Source organism: Zingiber officinale, chromosome 4A, assembly GCF_018446385.1.
Source record: "Zingiber officinale cultivar Zhangliang chromosome 4A, Zo_v1.1, whole genome shotgun sequence".
Classification (NCBI taxonomy): Eukaryota; Viridiplantae; Streptophyta; class Magnoliopsida; order Zingiberales; family Zingiberaceae; genus Zingiber; species Zingiber officinale.
The window spans coordinates 18157885-18179423 of NC_055992.1; the positions used below are offsets into that span (position 1 = coordinate 18157885).

A 21539-nucleotide genomic window follows, 5' to 3' on the forward strand; every position below is an offset into this window, starting at 1 on the left:
TCATTTTCAGTTTCGGCTTCGCGGGCCATCAGTGCGAGGTGGCTCTGATGTTTCTGCTCTTCTTCCTCTGATTCGTCCGAGGAGTCGTCCCACGTTGCTTTGAGTGCTTTCTTTTTTGTTGGCTTTGGTTTGTCGAACTTTAGTTTTGGGCATTCGTTCTTGTAATGTCCCTTTTTGTTGCAGCCGTAGCAAGTCACGTTCTTTTGTTCTGAGGGAGAGCTGATCTTTTGAAGATCCTTTTTGCTGAAGCTCCTCTTTCTCCTGGTGAACATTTTTCTTACCAAGTTCACCAGGTGTTCTTCGTTTTCGGAGTCTTGGTCAGATTCTTCTTCAAATTCAGGCTTGCTTTTCTTTTCTTTGGAGGACCCTGCAAATAGAGCTATACCTTTCTCGGCTCCAGCATTAGTTTGTTCGTGTAATTCTAATTCACAGAAAAGCTCATCTAATTTTAAGTTAGAAAGATTCTTAGAGATTTTGTAGGCATCCACTATTGATGCCCACAAACTATTACGTGGAAAGGCGTTTAATGCGTACCTTATTAAGTCTCTGTTCTCCATCTGGTGGCCTATTGCATGAAGCCCGTTGAGGATGTCCTTGATCCTCGCGTGTAGTTGATTCGCCGTTTCACCTTCCTGCATTTTTATATTAAAAATTTTATTTAAGAGAAGGTCTCGTTTTGTTACCTTGGCGTCGCTCGTTCCCTCGTGCAGCTCGATCAACTTGTCCCATAGCTCTTTAGCGTTTTTGTGTGGACCGACTCTGTTCAGTTCTTCTCTTGTCAATCCACATTGTAGAGTGTTGATCGCCTTATTTTCTGTTGATGCTTTTTTCTTCAGATCTGCTGTCCAGTCTTCAGGATCTACTAGATTGCCGGCGTTGTCCACTGGAATTTTGTAGGGTCTCGTAATGCTCATCCACTGGTCGAAGTCTGTTTTGAGGTAGACCTCCATGCGCTTCTTCCAGTACGGGAAGTCGTCCCCGTTGAAGAGTGGAGGTCGCACCGTGCTAAATCCTTCTTGTTGGGACATTCTGTGCACAGGTAAATAACCGAAAAAAAATATCCCAAGACTTGGTCTTGGATTAGTAGTGCGGGAAGAGAAAAATAGTAAAATAAATCTAGATTGATATTGCAAAAAAAATGATAAACAAGTTTTGAGTGTAAAACTGAAAACCAAAAAAAATCACCCCCAGTCTGATTGGTGGTTGCACCAAATCAGAGCGGTACCTGGTCTGATACCACTTGTAGGACCATTAGATTCGATAGAGGGGGGTGAATATCGATTCGAAAAAGACGAGTATAAACGCAGCGGAAAAGTAAAATAGACACAGTTGTTTTACTTCGTTCGGAGCCTGTGACGACTCCTACTCGAAGGCCCGTGGTCCTTGACCACTTTCGTTGGGCAATCACTAACAAGTCGAAATATGATTACAGAATAAGTACAGGAAATGCTAGTAATAATAAAGCAATACCGACAAAGAAAAAATCAAATAAACACCGGAGGAGCACTTTTGTCGGAGCGTTGTTGACGTCGCACTTGAACGTCGAGCAGCAAGACCAGCAGTAGAAGAGTTCTCAGTAAGAAATTGATTGATCCTGAAGCTCCTGTCTGGGGCTTCTTTTATATGCTGTTCCAGGCGCTTGGATCCCTTCCGGGCGCCTGGAATGTGACGTAGCTGCACAAACCATGATGCTCCACGTGGCGACAACTCGGCTGGATAGAATTCGCCTTCCGGGCACCCGGATCCCTTCCGGGCGCCCGGACCTCCGGGCGCCCGGATCCCCTCCGGGCGCCCGGACCACCTTGTTCCAGAAAACTCCTTTTTCCTGCAAAACAAAGTTAGTCCGAGGCAAATGTATATCCTGTAACACAGATTGTCAGCACAGTTAAGGTTCAACAGATAAAAAAAAGAGTATGACTTAGATTCCGTCTTTCCGAGACCGGAATCTAGTCACGATCTCGACTTAGACATCCGAAATGGATCTAAGCCGGATCGACGCCTAATGTCCCCTTTCCAGGAACGCGTCCTCACAGTCACTCCCCTCCAGTGACTTACCTCACCGCCGTCTTTCGAAGTCTCCAGTGACTTACCTCACTTAACTGCCAGCCATCCGGTCAGCCCGTCGACCTAGCTGGACTTCTCGCCAAGCGTCCGGTCAGCCCGTCGACCCGCTTGGACTTCTCGCCAGCTATCCGGTCAGCCCGTCGACCTAGCTGGACTTCGTGCCAGACATCCGGTCAACCCGTCGACCTGTCTGGACTTTTCCTGCACACTTGATCAAAGTGTCAGATAACAACAAAACTAATTTAACCTATTTGTCATTCATCAAAACCTGGGTTAGACCGTTAGTGCTACCCGCACCAACACAACCCTCCCAGTACGATGTGGCACTGCTTGTAATTGTGCATCATTTGTGACACGTGTTACAGTTTCTTGTGGTATCTCATCTTGTATTGTTGGTACTAAAATAGACGTGCCTTCTCTTATTTCTTCAAGAACAATTTTACTCATGGGGTTGTGGTTCATTACATAGTCCTCTTCTAAAAATCGGGCATTGGTGCTAACAATGACCTTTTGATCTTTAGGATTATAAAATAAACCACCTTTCGTTCCTTTAGGATAACCCACAAACAAGCTAAGTTCTGTTCGTGATTCCCTTCAGCACAAGTGCCGGACTACTCCAAATCCAAATATGCTTCAGACTAGGCTTACGCTCATTCCTCAATTCTATGGGAGTGGAGGGTACTGACTTAGAAGGTACCATATTCATAATGTATACTACCGTTTCCAGAGCATATCCCCAAAATGAATTTGGTAATTCTGAATAACTCATCATTAATCTAACTATTTCCATAAGAGTCCTATTCCTTCGTTTTGCCATACCATTTTGTTGGGGTGTACCAAGTGTAGACAGTTGGGATTGAATCCCGTCCTCTGATAAGTAACTCCTAAACTCTCCTAAGAGGTACTCTCCACCACGATCAGACCATAGTGTCTTGATACCTTTACCATGATGTTTCTCTACATCAGCTTTGTACTCTTTGAACTTATCAAAGCACTCAGACTTACGCCGCATCAAGTAAATGTACCCGTATCTCGAATACTTGTCTATAAAAGAGATGAAATATTCGAAATCACCTCTTGCCTGGATAGTCATAGGTCCACACAAATTAGAATGAACCAATTCCAACACATCTTTGGCTCTATACCCCTTAGCCTTAAAGGTCTCTTGGTCATTTTTCCTTCCAAGCAAGACTCGCAGGTTGGAAAGTTTTCCACCACCAATGAACCCAAAAGTCCATCGGCTATTAACCTTTGAATCCTACTTAAGTTAATATGACCTAGCCTTAGATGATAAAGATATGTTTGATATATTTCCGAAGATTGCTTTCTCTTATTTGAATTAGAAGATGTGTTATTAATTTTTATTTGTTGCATCGTGGGAGTTATTGAATTTAGAGTATAAATTGCCAATGAACGTACCAGAACAGATAACTTCCTTTTCTTCTTGATAACAACTTTGTCATCAAAAGAGATAGAATATCCATCCTTAAATAGTTTAGAAACTGAAATAAAGTTCTTTCTAAAACTTGGTACGTAAAGATAATTTTTCAAAATGAATATTTTATTCCTATAAACATCTCCCACTGCAACAGCTGCTACTTTTGTAGTAGTACCCATGTAGACGGTGATTTCCCTTTCATTTAGTCGTCGGGTTTCTTGGAACCCTTGCAATGAATTGCAGACAGGGGAACATGATTCAACAACCTAGCTCTGATACTAATTGTTGGTTGCTACACCTAGATTCCGTTCTAGTTCCCCTATACAAAAATTTGTACAAGCATAGAACTATCCTAGCTACCCATGTGCTCTACTAAAGTTAAATTTGGATTGCAAATGATGCTTAACATTATTAATCCAAATTATTCTTCAGAAGTTAAACTTGGATTCGAAACGATACTTAATATTTTTACTCCAAGTTTAACCGATGTGATCTTCATAAGTTAAACCATAATACAGAAGTTGATTAAATATCTATTTCAAAGATTGGCTTCCAGGTTAAACATAACGAGACACTAGACCTTCTTGGTTATGAGATCATCCACCACTTCCTAGACAAAGCCTTTCAAAGAAATTAGATATTTAACTTCTTATAGTAACCCTAGGTTTAACTACAGAGACCACAATAAAAACACAAAATCGAAACGTAAAATCAAAATACAAAATCAATAGCACGAAATTGAAACATAAAATCGCTAGCCTCTTGTGTTGGTGTTTCAGAATCCATGCAAAGAAAACTAACTAATTAATTTGAAGCGGAAACTATTAATTAGTTATACCTTTCTTTGTAGCTAAAAGACCTCTTGATCTTCTATTGTATTCCTCTCCTTCTCTTGGACGTCGTGTGAGCGACGATCTACCAAGATAAATCCACCCGAACCACTTCTTTACCTCCAAGAAAATCGAGCCACCAAGGGATGCCAAAATAGGAAATTTCCTTCTCTTCTTCTTCCTCTCCAAGCAACCGACCACAAGAAGATGCCAACTTGATGTGCCGCCGGCCCTTAGGAAGCAAAAGAGAAAGGAAGAAAAGAGAGAAAATTCGGCCACCAACCACCATGGGATGCTAGGATACAACGCCTCCTTCTCTTCTTCTTCTTCTTCTCTATACAACCAGCCACCAAGGATGTGGTTCTCTCCTTAATGCCGCTGGCCACAAAGAAGAGGGAAGGGAGAAGAGGATGGCCGACCAGACCAAGGAAAAGAGAGGAGCTAAGAGAGATCAATTCAATAACCATAAGGTAACCTCTACCTCTCTTTTATAATCCTTGGTCATGGCAAAAAAGAAAATTTTAATAACAATTAAAATCTCTATCTTTTAAATTTCCTATTGTACATGGCAACAAAAAGAAAGTTTTAAAATTAATCTCTCTCTTTTAAAACATGTAGACAACTACAAAAAAGGAAAGATTAATTAAAACTTCTCTTTTTAAATCATGGTTACAAAAAAGGAAAGTTTTATAAAAAATTAAAATCTCTCTTTTAAACATTATAGATAACTACAAATAAGGAAAGATTTTAACTAAATTAAAATCTCTCTTTAATCTTTCGTAGATAGCTATAAAAGGAAAGATTTTAAAATTTTAAAACTCTCTTTTAAAACCATGAGGATGACTATAAAAGGAAAATTAAAATCTTTCTTTTAACCATTGTAGATAACTATAAAAAAGGAAAGATTTTAACAAAATAAAATCTCTCTTTTAACCATTGTAGATAACTACAAATAAGGAAAAATATTAACAAAATAAAATCTCTCTTTTAACCATTGTAGATAACTACAAATAAGGAAAAATTTTAACAAAATTTTGTTTTAAAAACAAACCTTCCTTTTCCTTTTCTAGTGGTTGACCCCTAGCTTGAGCACCAAGCTTGGCCAGCCACCTCTTGGCTTCCAAGCCCATGCTTGGCCGGCCCCCTTTCACCAAGCAAGGATGTGACTGACCCATTACTTGGGTAAGAAGTGGACTTTATGGATACAAGGATTTATAAAGGCTACAATAGGGACCAAGAGGAGAAATTAGTTTTGGTCTCCCGATGAGCTTGAGCTTCCTGTGTTCACCCCGAACACCCAACTCAAGTCCATCAATAATAACTCATACCACTAAAGAGTTATTATTGAACTACCGCACCAATCCCAAATTACATTATGAGCTCCTTCTTATTATGAGTGCATTAATTTCTTTGTGTTTAAGATATCGAATGTCCACTAATTAAATGAGTTACTGACAACTCACTTAATTAATATCTAGCTCCAAGAGTAGTACCACTCAACTTCATTATCATGCCGGACTAAATCCACCTACGGGGTTTACATGATAATCCTTATGAGCTCCTCAAGGGGACATCATCAACCTAGATTACTAGGACACAGTTTCCTTATATAATTAACAACACACCATATAAATAATATCATTTCCCAACTTATCAGGCCTATTGATTTAACGAACTAAATCTCACCCATTGATAAATTAAAGAAATAAATACTAAGTATTTGTGCTTGTTATTATATCGGGATTAAGAGTACACACATCCATAATAACAGAGGTTTTATTCTTTTATGTAGTCAGTATAAAAAGAAATAACCTTAAATGGTCCTGCTCAATATACACATAGTGTACTAGTGTAATTTTATAGTTAAGATAAACTAATACCAAATTACAGTACAACCACTCCAATGGTTTGCCCCATTTCATCTTGGTTGTGAGCTACTATTTATAATTTATAAGGAACTGATAACATTATCTTCTGTGTCACACCAAACACCATGTTATCTACAATATAAATTAAATGTACAACTACATTTAACATAAATGTAGACATTTGACTAATGTGATTCTTATTTCAAAATAAATGTTTACAAAAAGCTAGGTTTTTAGTATACATCCTAACAAGCTGGACCCAACATCTACCCACTAAAGTTCGAGGGGGAGTTCAAGAGTTGGAAAAAGAGAATGGAGGTATTTTTCAAAACAGACTTTGATTTATTATTAATAATGGAATTTGGTTTTGAAGCACCTAAGGGCAAGGAAAAGTTTCAATGGACGAAGAAGGAACAAGTTGACTTCGTGGCAAACGGAAAAGCAGAGTTTCATCTGCTGAGCGTTTTACCATCATAAGAAGTCAACTGGATTAGAGCCTATGAGTCCGCAAAAGAACTTTGGGAGAAATTCTTGGAACCACACGAACGAACCTCAGAGGCGAAACTTGCGAGATGGGACCTACTTCGCAACCAGCTCCCCAACCTTCAATTTGAAGAAGACGAGACCATTGCATACCTTCACTTGAGGATTAAGGAGCTCAACACCGGACTTTTGAATCTCATAGAAAATGTAAGCAATCGAGATTCGCTAAGGGACACTCTTAATGCATTCCCTATAAATACGAAATGGGCATCATCAGTAGATGCCTACTATATCTCTAAGGATTTAGAATCTGTTACTTTAGAAGAGTTATTTTCAACTTTTGAAGTTCATGAATCGAGATGTGAAGATATAAAGGAACCCAAGTATGACATTGCCCTTACGGAAAAGATGGATAAATAAGATTCAGAGTCCTCTCTCGATGACAATGAAATTGTAATGATGGTAAGACAGTTTAAGAAATTGTTTAAATCTAGAAAATCTAACCATCTGCAAGGTAGAAAGAAAAGGATAATCAGATGCTATCACTGCAATGAAGAATGGCGTGTAAAAGACAATTGTCCTAAATTGAAGAAAAAGAACAAAAGCAAAGATAAGAAGGCCGTCCAAATGAATAAACACAAGACCCTTAAAGCGGCTTGGGATGAAACGTCGTCCGAATCGGAGGTCGAAGCCTTTTCTGGACTTGCATTGATGGCAAGTCATCAAGAAGACGAACATGAAGAAAGCTCATCCGAAATGAGCATCGAGAGCATCGATGAAGGGGAGAGCTACATCAGAAGAAAGAAGCAGTTAAGGGGGAGCTATGGACAACGAGATCAACAAGGTAAGTCAGGTACGATCTCTTTCACCTGACAAGTTGTTTAAATTTATGAAATTATTAACTAAAGATTGTTGCAGAATTGAAAAAGAAAATAAAGAGTTGAAATTAATTCTAGCCAAATCTTGTCCATTAGAAGAATTTAACAAAATAAAATTGGAAAATGATATTTTGCAAAAATAAATAAAGAACTTAAAAAATCATGCATGCTCATATAATACAAGTAGTAGAAAATTTAATGGTCTAAATTGATATTTTTATTACCACAAAGGACAAGTTAGAAAATATCTCAGAAATATATACCAAAGATGTTTCTAATTAACTCAATTGGAAGGAACCTATATTGAGTTCTAAAGACTTATCTAAATTAAAAGTTTAATTAGACTTAGGGCTTTCAGAGAGTACATTAAATATTTGATTTCATTATGAGCCTTTATCTAGAAGTGATTGATGATCCAATAACAAAGAAGGCCTATTACCTCGCCACAGCCTAGAAGCCAATTAACAAAATAAAATGTTTAATTATCTAACTGATAAAGCATTGAATAACGATTAGATAATGCTTTACATAGTTGTCAGCATTTCTCAAATTTTTTCCTTAGATTTTTTTTGGAAATTCCTTTTGCAAAACTTAAAGTTTCTAAATTATTTACGTTGCAATTTTTTTAAGTGATATCAAACTTTTTTTTTTCAAAGTTTTTTTTACAATTTTCAAAACACTTGATAAGTTTTTTAAAAATTATTGAAAAATCAGTTTTTTTAAGAAAAAAAAACTCTCTTATTTAAATTACCCTTAGATTTTTTTTTTACCCCATTTTTTATGTGATCAAAGGGAGAGAAGGGAAGATTAAGTCTAGGGGGAGGTAGTGGTTAAATTTAAATTATTTTTTTTTTGCACTTTATTGCATATTCTTTACTTGGTATTGCAATTTTATTATCTCTACTTGATGGTTGGTTTACCCTAACTTAACTTGGGTTGCTCACATCAAAAAAGGGGGAGATTGTTGGAACCCCAAGATTATTTTTGGTGTGATCAACTAAGTTAGGTTAGGTCCTATTTTGGTTTTGATCCGGTGGTAAGAGCCCGGGACCCCCTAACGAGGGGTCAACGCCATGTGGAGGTCAAAAGGCCAGGTGGTCCGTCGAAGAAGGGTGAGCCGACCGGACTCAGCAGAAAAGGGCAAGCCGATCGGTCTGCCAGTAAACATCTGATAGTAAAAAGCGCCCTGACAGGGATCGGGGTTCCGACGCTTAATGAAACAGTAAATAATGACCGAGCGGAAGGCCTAAGAGAAGGCAGGACGTAATGGGCGCGCCGCCCGGCCAGCGTAGGGAATTAAAGCCTTCCGGACGGCGCTCTTCGTCTAGCCGGCCGGATGGATGTCCTGGCCGGCGGTGGGTAAATAGGGATAGGAACATCTGCTGACAGCCGTCAAATTGTATGGCTAGGCCATACTCCTAGTCTGACAACGGGGTGTCCTGTTGTCCCATCGAAGGCGTGATGGGACTGTTGCAGTATAACGTCAGGTAAGCTTTCTGACAAACACATACCGAGGTATGGGCTGCGGACACGTACGCGCCTCGGTGGGCGTGTAGAAGCTCTTTCCCCGCTCTATATAAAGAGCCGCAGACTTCGCCGGAGGTACGCATGAGACATCTTTGGAGCTACTTTTTCCACCATCTGCTTACCTGACTTGAGCGTCGGAGGGTCGCCGCCGGGAGCCCCTTCCCGGCCCGACTTCTATGCAGGTTCACCGGAGCTTCTTGCAACCAGTCGAAGATCCACACCAGCAACCGAGGAGCGTCACGTGCCCAGCGTCCGTTGGTTCCGCATTCAGACAGGATCAAATTGGCGCCGTCTGTGGGAACGCTCCTGCATCCGAACGGAAACAATGGACGAGGCTGGACGACAACACGCGGTGACGCTTTCGACGAAGGAACTCGACGCTCTGATCGAGATAAGGGCCGCCACGCTTGTGGAGCAAAAACAGAAAGCAACAGCCGAGCGGCCGGAGAAGCAAGCAACGTCAGCGCCTGGTGGTCGAGCGGAAATCCCACCGGCTACTGTTCTATTCCGTCGGGCCCTATTCCGGGCGCTTCCTGATGCTGTAGCAGTGAGTCGCAATCGGGGATCTTCGTCAGATGAAATACCAATACGGGACAACAGAAAAGGCAAGGCCCTCCGAGCGGACGCTTCTCCCGAGCGGAAGCACCGATTGCCACAGTCCCCTTTCCCTCAAAATCAGATACTTCATCTCCCGAATTCAACTTATAGCAAGCCCCTCCTTCTGGAACCTCAAGAGCGGGAGTTTGATGTCAGGCGATGAATCGATCGCATACGAGGGAGTTGGGTGGACGAGCTGCCGAGCGGATGAAGATGGATTGACACTTGGATCCACCATGAAGCACAAATTATCTCCAGCCTATCCGGGGCAGGGTGAAAGGTGCACCAATAGAATATGTGCTGTATAATTTCCGTTTGGTTGTATATTTGAAATGTAGAAGGCAAAATGTTATAATGTGCGCAATTGGAGTTATCGGCCGAGCGGCCTATCTTCATGGTGTATAAGATCCGAGCCCAGCGCTCGATGACGAAGGCACCGAGCCGTTCGGCTAGAGGTATAGTATCCGAGCCAAGCACTCGATGACGAAGGCTCGTAGAGCAACGGGAGCAGAAGGATCAAGTAAAAGGATAACGCAGCAGGCCGCCTCCACCTCTGGTGGGCCGAGCGGCCATGGTGGACCGACCGGGGAGTTTCGCCATCCTCCTGGCCTTGATAAATTTCGACGAGTACATTGTATCCACCTCACTCCACGGGTATTCGGGAGTTGAGAAATTAAGTTAGATCTTATTCTGATCGGCAGGTTAGTTTTCCAGATATAGTTGCTTTCGGGCATAGAATTCATCGTAATTTTCTGAAAGAAAGCCCATGCCGTTCGGCCGGGCGTATATCATCGGAGCCAAAGGCTCGATAACGAAGGCCCCGAGCCGTTCTGCCGGAGGTATAATAACCGAGCTAAGCGCTCGATAATGAAGGCCTCGAGCCATTCGGCCGGAGGTATAATATTCGATCCAAACGCTTGACGAGGAAGACCCCGTGCCGTACGGCCAGGAGTACAGTATCTGAGCCCAGCGCTCGAGGAAGAAGACCCCGAGCCGTTCGGCCGGGAGTATGTTATCCGAGTCGAGCGCTCGACGAAGAGGACCCCGAGACGTTCGGCCGTGAGTACGTTATCCGAGCGGGGTGAAAGGTGCACTAATGTAGCTTATTTTTGCGTATATGCTAGTCGCCCGTGTCCTTGTAATGTAGGAAGCAAAATTAATTCAAAGGATGGCCAAGGGTTCCGCCGATCGGCAGTGTCGAAGTTAGCCGTAAAGGCCGTCGAGCTCCAACGTTAAATATCGAGAGACGAGCCGGCGTCTATAAACGTCCGTGCGGAAGACCGTCGATCTCCGACGTTAAATATCGAGAGACGAGCCGGCGTCTATAAACGTCCGAGCGGAAGACTGTCGAGCTCCGACGTTAAATATCGAGAGACGAGCCGGCGTCTATAAACGTCCGAGCGGAAGACCGTCGAGCTCCGACGTTAAATATCGAGAGACGAGCCGGCGTCTATAAACGTCAGAGCGGAAGACCGTCCAGCTCCGACGTTAAATATCGAGACGAGGCGTTTATAAACGCGTCGCTCGCGGAAGACCGCCCAGCCCGACGTTAAATATCGAGAGACGAGCCGGCGTCTATAAACGCGTCCGGCGGAAGACCGTCGAGCTCCGGCGTTAAATATCGAGACGAGCCGCGTCTATAAATGTCCGACGGAAGACCGCCGAGCTGCGACGTTAAATATCGAGACGAGCCGCGTCTATAAACGCGAGCGGAAGACCGCCGAGCTCCGGCGTTAAATATCGAGAGACGAACCGCGTCTATAAACGCCCGAGCGAAAGACCGTCGAGCCGACGTTAAATATCGAGACGAGCCGGCGTCTATAAACGCGTCCGGCGGAAGACCGTCGAGCTCCGACGTTAAATATCGAGAGACGAGCCGGCGTCTATAAACGTCTGGCGGAAGACCGTCGAGCTCCGACGTTAAATATCGAGAGACGAGCCGGCGTCTATAAACCCTCCGAGCGGAAGACCGTCGAGCTCCGACGTTAAATATCGAGAGACGAGCCGGCGTCTATAAACGTCCGAGCGGAAGACCGTCGAGCTCCGACGTTAAATATCGAGAGACGAGCCGGCGTCTATAAACGTCCGAGCGGAAGACCGTCGAGCCCCGACGTTAAATATCGAGAGACGAGCCGGCGTCTATAAACGTCCGAGCGGAAGACCGTCGAGCTCCGACGTTAAATATCGAGAGACGAGCCGGCGTCTATAAACGTCCGAGCGGAAGACCGTCGAGCTCCGACGTTAAATATCGAGAGACGAGCCGGCGTCTATAAGCGTCCGAGCGGAAGACCGTCGAGCTCCGACGTTAAATATCGAGAGACGAGGCGATGTCTATAAACGTCCGAGCGGAAGACCGTCGAGCTCCGACGTTAAATATCGAGAGACGAGCCGGCGTCTATAAACGTCCGAGCGGATAGCCATCCACGTGATACATTCCGGCGGTAAGAGTCGACCGACGACAGAGCCTGTTCTTTAAGGCCAACATACGGCCGAGCGGCTCGCTTAGCAAAAATATATGGAAAACCCCTTTGAGGTGAGGTGCAAAGCAAAAGATGGTTAATAAAAATTAAAGATGTGAGCACGTGAACGAGTGACGTTCGCGCGTCGTGCGGCTACGCAGTCGGATGGCGAAAAACGTTTTTTAAAGCCGAGCGGCTACGCAATCGGCTTGAGTCCATGTTAGAGCGTAAAGCCGAGCGGAGGAGTTTTAAAGAACACTTTAGTTATAAAGAGAGAAAAATTTCTTGCCAAAACAAAAGTTGAAGGAAAGGAAAAGATTATCTATTAAGCACAGGGCTAACCAAAAAAGTTACAGCAAAAATAAGTTTGGCCGAACGGCAGGGATACAAAAAAGTTCATAAGAAACACTCCTCATACGTCGAAATCAAAAAGAGCATCAGGGATGGCGCCCATCACGGTCGCGAGGTCCTCGGGAGGGATGGTCAGCTCGGCGGGCAGGTGGCCTTTGGCCTTTAAGTGATCCACAGCCGCTTTGATCGCCTCTTCAAAGGTGAGGGAGATCTTGTCAGTAAATTTCTCCCCAAAGGCGTCCGAGCGGACAAACGCCTGCCTCACTTCGTCAGAACGAGCCGACTCCCCATCCTGATACTCTTTAAGCGCGGCTTGGGAAGCATCGTTGGCGGCCTGGAGATACTTTAAATCCCCTTCAAATTTGAGTAAATCGGTCGAGCGGCCCTCCTTCTCGGTGGCCAGAAGGGCGTCCAGATCCTTGATGCGTTGCTCCAGCCCTCTGATCTCCACCTTCATTCGGTCCATGTCATCGATGGCCTGTCGCTTTCGAGTGGTCGCCGTCTTGATCTCCTTATCTCGTTGTTTGACCATCGCTTCAAGCTGAACGACCTTGCTCGCCAGATCGGAAGCCCGTTTCCGTTCGGCTTCCAGTAATTTTTTGGCCTGCTCCAAAGCGGCCGTCAATTGTCGGTTGTCCCCGGCAGCTTTAAGTTTTTTCAATTCATCCTCCAGCTCGGCCAACCGATTGCTAACGGCAATTTGCTCCACCCAGTTCTATGAGCAAAAGTGAACAGGTTAAAAACTTAATTCAAATACACGAACAAAGAAAAAGAGCATACCCCGGTGGCCTGTTGAAGGTTGCTGTCGCCGAGCTGCCCGGGGGTCATCGCTTTTATTCGGCGCCGAGCGTCCTACCAAGCTTTTGCAAGAGGGCCCGTCAAGGTGATCTGCTGCTCGGGGACCACTGGCCGATTAGCAGCAGCCATGTATTCCTCTGAGGGGAGGCGCAGAACGGTCTTAATTAAATTCGAGCCGCTCGGCTCGCTCTGAGAAGCATCGGCCTTACCTGTGGACGAGGAGGGAAGCTCGCCCAAATGCCTGATACGACGCAGAGTTCTTGAAGGGCTGGACGGCGGCACCTCAGAGCTTGCCCTCGGAGAGCCATGTGGGGTCGGGGTACTCTCTAGGGAAACCGTCCCGGACAACACCGGAGCATCCACGCCCCGCTCGGGCTGTGGCTCATCAAGTGGAATTGAGGTAGATGCAGATTCCGGTCGTCGGCGCTTCCGAGTGAGTAGCGGAACATCATCGGCCGAACGACCCTCCACCTCGGCTTGGGTAGAAGGTTCTGTGCCACCCGTTGCCTCATCGTGAGAGGTAGTAGCTGCTAAGGCTTCAGGGGCATCCTGGGTCCCCTCGCCTAATTCGCCGATCGGATCGGCTGGATCAAGGCCCCGCTCGGTGACCTCCTTGTTCTTCACCGCCTCAATCTGAGCGGCTTTCAATTTGAGCCTCTCGGTCGCCTTAGCACGCCACATAACTTCAGCTGCAGAAAGAAAGATTAAATCAATTAGAACAAAAGAAAAAGGAGGGATGAGAATCGCTTACTCATGCTGCAAGACAGATCGGCTGGGGTGAAAGACAGGCCGAATATATACATTACTCCTGGGAGGAGCAGCTTGTCAATGTGATAGCGCTGACCCACCAACCGCTCGGCCGCATGAAGGTAGGCCGCATCACCTCTAAATTTGCCGAGCTCCGGTTGCGCCGGCATCGCCGTCTGCCACTTGGTACGAAAAGTTGGCAGCTCGGGAAAACGCACATAGAAAAAGTGCTCCTTCCAATGTTTGTTGGAGCTTGGCATATTATCAAAAAGGACGAAACCTATCCTAGATTGGAAAATAAAGGTACCCCACTCGGCTTGCTTGGGATAAAAAAAGTAGTGAAAAATCTTAGGATCGAGGGGGATGTTGTTCAGTTTAAAAAGGACTATCACTCCGCTCAACAGCCTAATGGAGTTAGGGACTACCTGGCCGAGCGGAATGCGAAAATAATTACAGATTTGTAAGAAGAACTTGTGGGGTGGAAAGCGTAGCCCGACCAAAAATTGGTCTCGGAAGAATAGAATGGTGCCGGGCGGCGGTTCATGAGGCCGATCGGCCGGTGTGGCTAACACTATTTGGTGGTCGGTCGGCAGATCATAAGTTCGAGTGAGGCGCGAGGCGTCCTCCTCGTCGAACCGGCTTTCCATGGTCGAATACCAAAGACCCGGAGCACCGCCGGTTGGCTGTGAGGTATTGGTCATGGTATAAGGCCAGGGATGGACGTGTGATGGAAGGAAGGAGAAATAAAACTAGGAAAGAGTGCGGGATGATAAAAGAAATAGCTAATAGAGAGAAAAAAGGAGGGGCAGCAAGGAAAAGGAATCCTTACGGGCAAAGAAGATGATCGAAGGGGGCTGTAGAGTCGTCGGAGAGCTGAAACGCAAGGTCGCCGGAAAAAAAAGGAACAGAGGGATGGCTGGAGACGATAAGGTCGAAATGCGGCGAAGAGCTGGGGTCGGGAGCTTTATAAGGGCGGCCGCGATCAATTTACACCGTCCGATCCAGGTCATCGATAATGAGGTCATCATCCAGCCGTTCATTTCAAACAGTGGATGTCCCATCGGAAGTGACGTCACCGCCATACTCTGACAAACGCACGATTGCCACGTGTCAGCAGGATACTGGCCGCATTTATTGAGGTCCCCTTACCGTGCGCAGCGCACGTGATGGGTAGTAGGGGAGAGCATCGGACATGGATTCCCAGAGAACACAAGGCACGGACAAGATACCGCCGAACGGATGAGTATCCCTAGGCCTGGCCGAGCGGCCTAATGCAGTGATCATTGCTCAGTCAGATCGGCAGTCTAGTCAGTCGGACTTCGCCTCCTTCGACTAGACTCGAGGGGAAGGCAAGTGATCCGGTGGTAAGAGCCTGGGACCCCCTAACGAGGGGTCAACGCCACGTGGAGGTCAAAAGGCCAGGTGGTCCGTCGAAGAAGGGTGAGCCGACCGGACTCAGGAGAAAAGGGCAAGCCGATCGATCTGCCAGTAAACATCTGATAGTAAAAAGTGCCCTGACAGGGATCGGGGTTCCGACGCTCAATGAAACAGTAAATAATGATCGAGCGGAAGGCCTAAGAGAAGGTAGGACGTAATGGGCGCGCCGCCCGGCCGGCGCAGGGAATTAAAGCCTTCCGGACGGCGCTCTTCGTCTAGCCGGCTGGATGGATGTCCTGGCCGGCGATGGGTAAATAGGGATAGGAACATCTGCTGACAGCCGTCAAATCGTATGGCTAGGCCATACTCCTAGTCTGACAACGGGGTGTCCTGTTGTCCCATCGAAGGCGCGATGGGACTGTTGCAGTATGGCGTCAGGTAAGCTTTCTGACAAACACATATCGAGGTATGGGCTGCGGACACGTACGCGCCTCGGTGGGCGTGTAGAAGCTCTTTCCCTGCTCTATATAAAGAGCCGCAGACTTCGCCGGAGGTACGCATGAGACATCTTTGGAGCTACTTTTTCCACCATCTGCTTACCTGACTTGAGCGTCGGAGGGTCGCCGCCGGGAGCCCCTTCCCGGCCCGACTTCTGTGCAGGTTCGCCGGAGCTTCTTGCAACCAGTCGAAGATCCACACCAGCAACCGAGGAGCGTCACGTGCCCAGCGTCCGTTGGTTCCACATTCGGATAGGATCAGGTTTAATCCCTGTGTCTAAGTGTGCAGGAGCTTATGGGTACAGGAAGTCGAGCGAAAGACGTAGCTAGCGAGAAGGATGGCACGAGAGAGAGTCGATGGGCTCGGTGCGTCCGAGGGGCGAGATGCGATGGAAGAGTACACCGGTAGACAAGAAGGACGTGTGCGACATTTGAGGGATGAGAAGCCGAAGCGGAAGCCTGCTCGAGGAGAAGGTCGAAATTAGGTTCGGGTGAGCCTTATTTCGGTAGGCCGAAATCACCCAAGTGATCGGAGCAGCGGAAGAGCTAGAGTGGAGCTATGGAGCTACTAGAGGCGCCTTCAACAGGAGTTGAAGGTGCCTCTGCGACCTTTAGGCAGAAGGCACCTTCAACTAGCAATGGAAGGCACCTTCGACTAGGTTGAAATGAGCCGTTGGTCGTGGATAAAGTTTTATCCACGAGCGCCTCACTGGAGGCACCTTCCGGCCCTATAGAAGGCACCTTCAGCCTGCGGATATGATTTTCCAGGGGCTATAAAATTACCCCTGGACCTAGGAAAAATGTAACAACTTGTGTATTTATTTCCTAGAAATAGTCTGAGCTATTAACGAGTGTAAGAAGCTTCTCCTCCTTCACCAAAGGAGACTTGTTAAGAGCTTTCATTTGGCTTGAATTAACAACCACCTAGGTTGTAACCAAGTAAATTCTAGTGCCTCTTTCTTTAGTTTCTTATTGTTTAATTTTATTTTCTATTGCTGCTAACCTGAATTGAAAGATCGAGAAGGTGTTTAGTTTTTCTGTTTCAAGCAACTCAACCCTCTCAAGCCGGCCCAACCGATCTAACACTTTGATATGTTGAAACTTCACCATTATCCAACATTCAATCAACTACTTTATCATTGTTTAGTATTCGGTCAACTTTGACATGTCGGGTGATCCTGTCTGAGATCTACGGAGATGAGCGCTTGTTCTGATGGATGACGATGACCTCCGATGGAGATGAACTCCGATGATCCGAAGAAGCTCCTCCACGCTCTTACGCACAGTGAGACGAGCCAACAAAGCTTTAGTGACCTAAGACCAGGGTGGGGATCCCTGGCTAGGCCCTCCGACACTCAAGTCAGTTTCTCTCCCAAAAAGAAGAAGAAGAAGAAGAAGAATAACTCAAGTGAAAAATAGAGTTCTGATGCTAGAATTTGCGTACCTCGCTAACGGAGAAGGTTTCCCTTTTTATACCACCTCACGTGACCTCCGTAGTCATGAGGTGGTCCCCGGTTCGTTAGAGTTTGCTAGGAGATGGCATCACGTTCGATACTTCGTACAATAATCCTTTAAGGAATATTTTCTATACCCCATATGTACCCGTTTTGTCATTTATGACTTGTATTAATAATGGAGACACGTCATCATATTTGAAGAAGCTTCTAGAAGATATTTCCTACCAAATATTCTACCATGCACACCCCGGCCGACTGTTTAAACTGGTCATATATACTTCCTGCTGAATATGTCTTTATCGGTCGTTCAGGCTGGTCGTATATACTGTTAAGGACGCTTCCTGTTAAATAGATCTCGACCAGTCATTCAAGCCGATCGTATATGCTGCTAAGAATACTTCCTGCTGAATATATCTCATCCAATCGTTCACGCCAGTCTTATATACTGTTAAGAATGCTTCCTGTTAAATAGGTCTCGGGCGGTCATTCAAGCCGGCCGTATATGCTGTTAAGAATACTTCCTACTAAATATATCTCGGCTGGTTGTTTAGGCCGATCGTACAAACTGTTAAGAATGCTTCCTGTTGAATAAATCTCGATCTATCATTCAAGCCGGCGGTATATGCTGTTAAGCATACTTCTTGCTGAATATATCTTGGTCGGTCGTTCAGGTCGGTCGTATATACTGTTAAGAATGCTTCTTGTTAAATAGATCTCGGCCGGTCGTTCAAGCTAGCCGTATATTCTATTAAGAATAATTCCTGCTGAATATATCTTGACCGGTCATTCAGGACGATCGTATATACTGTTAAGAATGCTTCTTGTTAAATAGATCTCTGTCGGCCGTTTAAGCCGACCGTATATGCTGTTAAGAATATCTTTTGTAGATCCTTTTCTTTATGCTCGAGCGAGATTTACCTGATCGAGCCTATATGAGCGTGGGGGCTCTCACTCGACCTGCGGTCGACCGGTAAGATGATGGGAATATTATATAAGGCTAAATGCCTTTATGCTGGGGCGGGTATTACTCGGACGAGCATATACAAGCGTGAGGGCGCTCGCTCGGCCTATGGTCGACCGATAAGATGGTAGGAATATTATATAAGGCTAAATGCTTTATGCTCGTACTACAACAAAAAAAGGCATATGACAACGGATATTATCCGTTGTTGTAGGATCAAAAAACTGTTGTAACTGACAGCATTGTAAAAGGCATTGCCCTACAACAACGATTTTGAATCCGTTGTCTTTGTAGACATTCGACAACGGTTTTTATCCGTTGTTGTTTATATGCTTAAAATTTGTATAGCCTATATGACAACGTTTTAAAATCGTTGTGGTAGATAATTTTGACAACAGATATAAATCGTTGTGGTAGACTCTTTTAACCGTTGTGGTAGATAATATTTACAACATATTTAAACCGTTGTGGTTTTGAATTTTACAACAATTATAAACCATTGTGGTATATAATTTTAATATGTTTTACAACGAATAAAACTGTTGTCTTTTATCACTTTTCACGAAAAAAATCCATTGTGGGTACGTACTTTTTACAACGTTTCTAACCGTTGTCTTTAATGTTCATGTTGTAACATGATAATAACAAACAACCAATCTTTATTAATATAAACAAACCACCAATACAAAACTAAATATTTACTACATTCAATCCATGAAAATGTTATCTTCAAATTTCAAAAATTAACTACACACATCAAAATGAGAAAATAATAGCTGTGTAATCGAAATCCAAAATATGCCAACTAAAATGTACAAAAAGAGTTGTACTCATCAAACTTAGTAGTATCAAACCATAAATCACATGTTTTCCATTATGATGTTCGCCATATGACTTCTTCTCATTAGCAAGGCAATCTAGAAACTAAACAAAGCTCACTCCTTGCATCACAAATCCCAATCCTCATGAATTGCCCCTGAGTTATGTAACTACAAGAGAAAAGTCAATTAATCGATACTTAAAACTCAAATCATTGATTTAATGCAAACAAAGTCAGAAGGAGAGAAAAATTAAACAAAACTTATCAAAGAAAAATATAAAATATAAGAGAAAAGAGAATTGTAGTAACTGATGAACTGTAACCAGAGAATAATACCGCAAATCATTCTAAGGTATAATGTCTTAATTTAGAAGCCAGTCAAATAATTTGTATTATCAACCAAATCTAAAGTCATTATCCTTAATACAACTGGAAAGTTGTAGTTAGAACCATCACTATGATAAAAATTATTTTACCGTAATTGGATCAGATCTGAGACAAATACTAAAACTCACCTCTAGATCCAAGGAAATCCTCAACAAAAGACCATTATCAATATCACATATAAGGTCGGAACTAGGAAAATTCAATTGCCTCCATTTATCATTGCACTATATGCACTAGTGAGACTATCCTCAACTCGCACTCCTTGTCTACTAGAAACTAAATGGCATCTCAACAGAAGTGGAGCAGATATTGGTGATAGAGAATCATGAAATATATTATACATTATGACAATTGTTGCATGAACTTGATGAACCAAAAATACATTGTCAATCACACTAACTGCAACTTTGCTTGAATAAATAGGTAAAGCCCCCTGAAAAAAATATACAAGGTATGTCCTTAAAGATGTTTAAAGCTAAACGTAATCTCAATGAGTGTTTCTTGTGTTGCAATGTATGTGGTCCTTATACCAAGTTAACTTATATATTATTAACATATTAGTAAAATTGTAAATTAGCTAGTTATAAAAGCATCAAAGATCATAGTTGGCTGGAGTTTACAATTTGGTGCATAGGAGAATACCAAAGTACCTTGTGTTATTGACAAAGAATCCTACAGTGATGCTCTGATTAGCAACACCGAGTTTGTGTTCTGCGGCAACCCTTACTTGTTCTTCAACAGTATGAGTACCTGCACACATCGAGCCAAGAACAAGAACAAAAATTATACATAAACTGGAAAAGACAATTGTTATAAAAATAAGTTCAAAGAAAACATTTTGGGATATTCATTAACAGAAAAATCAAGGGAAAAAAGACAATTGTAAAAAAAAATTGTTTATAAAGTGGCAAGTATGATATCAACATCCTTTATGTAAGCTTTACTAATGAATATACAACATACTGTCTTCAATCGTAGAACAAGTACATCCCTCTTTTGTCTAATTCGGTGGGCCCTTGCTTGAGCTTGCAAATCAACCTACATCCTCGGAGAAAATGTTAGATGACAATCTCAAACTAACAATAGTTATAAATATAGGATCCCAAGAAGTGAATATTGCCTGTGGATTCCAGTCAGTGTAAAATAGGATGACAGTTTATGTAGCTTGAAGATTTACACCAACCCCTCCAGCTCGAATGCTAATAAAAGCATCAGTGACACAACAATATCAGACAACGAATCACAAAGAATATATTGAAGATGGAAAATACTTAGTTTTCCATTTGATGTGAAAAATAGAAAACCTTAGGAGAAATATGAATTCTTGTGAGTCAGAATGATTGAATTCATCAACTAAAGCTCCACGGTCAAGGCCAAAGGTGTGTCCATCCAAACAAGGTACCTAAATACTGTCAATCGTTTCCAACAGAGATAATCCTCCATGACATCCAACAACCTCGTCATTGTTGAGAAAAAAAAGAACCTGACACCATTCAGTGAGGAAACGTTTAATATAACAAGCATTGATTTAGGATGAAACAAAAAAAAAATTCTCCAACTAAAAAATGAAACGTAACAAAATTAGGCTAAACATCACAAAACTTTCTTCCCATGCAAATATAGTCTAAATATATATATATATATATATATATATATATATATATATATATATATATATATATATATATATATATATATATATACAGGCACACAAAAATACATACAACCAATAGAAGATGATGAAAGTGATTGAACATAAGAGACGTCAGGCTGTGCCAAGACAATATTTACAAACACCAACATTAAAATATGGATCTCTAGAATTTTAAAATATAAGTTTTGAACAATAAAATAACCATAAAGATATAGCTAAATACACTGACCAGAAGAAGGAAAAAAATATTGATAAAAAAACTGTAAAGTTGACATACTCGATGACCAATTGCTTTGAGCTTGGGAAGCAATCTGTCCAACATCTTAAGTTTTCCACAAAGTCTAAT

At 43.4% G+C, this 21539-nt stretch overlaps 1 long non-coding RNA gene across 1 annotated transcript; it reads right to left on the reverse strand.

Annotated features, from left to right (window-relative positions):
• Positions 1–19094: 19094 nt before the first annotated feature.
• Positions 19095–20579, reverse strand: LOC121969656. The gene is made up of 3 exons (XR_006108593.1): positions 20503–20579; positions 20190–20289; positions 19095–19321 (listed from the first exon to the last, which is right to left on the reverse strand). It is a non-coding gene; the product is annotated as an uncharacterized LOC121969656 (long non-coding RNA).
• Positions 20580–21539: the final 960 nt, after the last annotated feature.